Here is a 3,290-nt window from a genome sequence, read left to right as displayed (position 1 = left end):
ATATTTTGATGACTGTGACCTTGTATATTTTGGCATCAGGTAGCATGATTCCTCCAATGTTATTCTTCTTTCTCAAGATTGCTATGGCTATTCGGGGTCTTTTGTGGTTCCATATAAACTTTTGGAATATTTTTTCTAGTTCTGTGAAATACACCATTGGCATCTTTGTAGGAATTGTATTGAATCTATAGATTGCTTTGGGTGGTGTGGACATTATAATGATGTTAATTCTTCCAATCCATGAACACGGTATATGCTTCCACTTATTTGTATTTTCTTCAGTTTCTTTCTTCATTGTCTTATCATTTTATGAGTACAGGTCTTTTACATCCTTGGTTAAATTTATTCCTAGGTATTTTATTTTTATGCAGTTGTAAATGGGATCTCTTTTTGATAGTTCATTATTGGTGTATAAAAATGTAAGTGATTTCTGGATATTTACTTTGTATCCTGCTATTTTACTGAATATCAGTTCTAGTAGTTCTTTTGGTGGAATTTTTAGGGTTCTCTCTATACAGTATCATGTCATCTGCAAATAATGACAGTTTTACTTCTTCCTTTCCAATTTAGATGCCTTTTATTTCTTCTTGTGTGATTGCTGTGGCTAGAACTTCAAGTATTATGTTGAATAAGAGTGTTGAAAGCTGACATCCCTGTATTGTGCCTGATCTTAAGGAAAATATTTTTAGTTTTTGCCCATTAAGTATGCTGCTGGCTGTGAGTTTGCCATATATGGTCTTTTTTACGTTGAGGTTCCCTCTAGTCTCACTTTGCTGAGAGTTTTTATAAATGGGTGCTAGATTTTATCTAATGCTTTTTTTGTATCTATGATCATGTGGTTTTTATCCTTCATTTTGTTTATGTAGTATATCATGGTTATTGATTTGCAGATGTTGTACCAACCTTGCATCCTTGGAATAAATCCCACATGGTCATGGCATATGCTCTATTTAATGTATTGCAGGATCTGTTTACTGATATTTTGTTGAAGACTTTAGCATCTATGTTCATCAGGGATATTGGTCTGTAATTTTCTTTCTTTGTAGTGTCTTTGTCTGGTTTTAGAACCCATTACATCTTCAGGCCTCAGATTTTATGCTGGCCTCATAAAATGAGCTTGGGAGTCTTCCCTTCTCTTGAATTTTTAGAATGGTTTGATAAGGTTAGGTGTTAGTTCTTCTTTGAATGTTTAGTTAAATTCACGTGTGAAACCATCCAGTCTAGGATGTTGATCTGTTAGGAGTTTTTAAAAATTACTGCTTCAATTTCATTAGCTGTAATCTGTCTATTCAGATTCTCTGATTCTTCTTGATTAAGTTTTAGAAGAGTGTATGTTTTTAAGAATTTATCCATTTCATCCAGATTGTCTAATTTGTCATTTTTTCTTGATGAGTCTGGTTAAAGTTTTGTCAATCTTATTAATCTTTAAAAGAACAAGCTCTTGGTTTCATTGATCTTTTATATTATACTAGTAGCCTGGTGCACGTATTTGTGCACATTGAAAAGAAATTAATTAGAAGAAATATTTTAATATCACTATTTTCCCTTTATAATAGAAGTGTCAACCAAATTCACGATCGACAATGACAGATCGAAAGACACGTGTGCGATTGGCGCCAGCGAGAGCTTTGTATGTATCATGCATGTGCAAGTCAACTTAGCCTTTTATATATGTAGAATAAACTTGCTTAATTAGACCTGCTTTCTGATTTAGCTAAACCTTTTCCAGCCCCGTGAAGCACCCCAACTTCTCTTTCAGGTAATTGTCAGCAACACAGCAGTAAATATCAACATGAAACAGATTATTATTGTAGATCATGCAGAGAGAACAAAGGGTAAAATATTTAACTGCAGCAGTGTTTGACTATATTCTGTGCAGTGAGAAAACCTGAAGTCATTTTCAAGGTTCACCATTTCTTCTTTTCAATTGGGTCAAGTTTCTAAACTTTCTAAATCTCCATTTTCCGGCTAGTGAAAAGAAAATAGAATTCTACCGAGTCTCCTATCTACCTACTCCAGGACTTCTGTGTCCCATAGATTTGGGGTTATTGTGTTCTCATTTTCATGTGTTTCAAGGTATTGTTTATTTCTTCCTAGATCTTATTGTTAATCATCCCTATTTAGTAACATATTATTCAGCCTCCATGTCTTTGTGTGTTTTTCAGTTATTTTCTTGTGATTAATTTCTAATTTCATATATTATGGTCAGAGAAGATGCTTGATATGATTTCAATCTTGTTAAATTTATTGATACTTGTTTTATGTCCTAACATATGGTCTATCCTAGAAAATGTACCATATACACTTGAGAAAAGAATGTATATTCTGCTGCTTTGGGGTAAAATGCTATGAAGATATCAATTAAGTCCATCTGACCTAGTGTGTCATTTAGGGTTGCTGTTTCCTTGTTGATTTTCTGTCTGGAAGATCTATATTTTGATGTCAATGGAGTATTAAAATTCCCTACTGTGATTGTATTACTGTTAATCTTGCCCTTTATGTCCATCAAGATTTGGAAAGCCCTCTATTCTTAAATAATTACTAGTTGAAGTTAAAGAAATAAAATCTTTCCTAATTTGTTCAATTGTCTATTCTCCTTGGTGTGCTACATGTACAAACATCAGTTTTAGGATATGGAAGAATGCTATTTACCAAACGAATAATTTTGGAACATTTGTAAATATGGTAGCATATAAATTGGGAGATAACCTTGAATTTCAATAATACACATCATATAATATGGAAAGAAGCATGCCATAAACATATTTTTAGAGAAATAAGTTACCATATAATTTATGACTTCCATGTTAAAGACAAGTCCTTATCCATCTGGATAACCAGCCACACAAGCCATGTACACCAGCAGCCCAACATCTTTGTCCCCTTAACTATAAGGCAATAAGGTCAAATTAGGGAGTTTCGGAAATGCATATTAAAAATCATTGAGTGTCAGCTTTTTGTAAGACTAGATGCTAAAGCCTGTTCTGGTCTTGTGGATTTGAGGGAGGTTAGCAGTAACAGTACAGTGTGATAAACAGTGATTAACACAGGTGGTCTTGAGAAAGCCAAGCAGAGTAAGGCAGACAAAGTTGTCCTCCTGGGGAAAAAGAAGGAAGATTAGAAGTTAGGGCAGCAGAGAAATGGGGTGAGGGCAGAAAATCAAATTCAGGCAGAGAGAATGCAGATGTGATCAGAGAATTGCAAGTACCGTAAAATCACTGCAGAAGAGGGTGTGAGAGGAGGTTGCCTAGATAGGCACAGGCTGGTGTACAGAGAGCCTGGTTTCTAAC

Source organism: Myotis brandtii, unplaced genomic scaffold, assembly GCF_000412655.1.
Source record: "Myotis brandtii unplaced genomic scaffold, ASM41265v1 scaffold115, whole genome shotgun sequence".
NCBI lineage: Eukaryota > Metazoa > Chordata > Mammalia > Chiroptera > Vespertilionidae > Myotis > Myotis brandtii.
Note: the sequence above shows the minus strand (reverse complement) of the source record.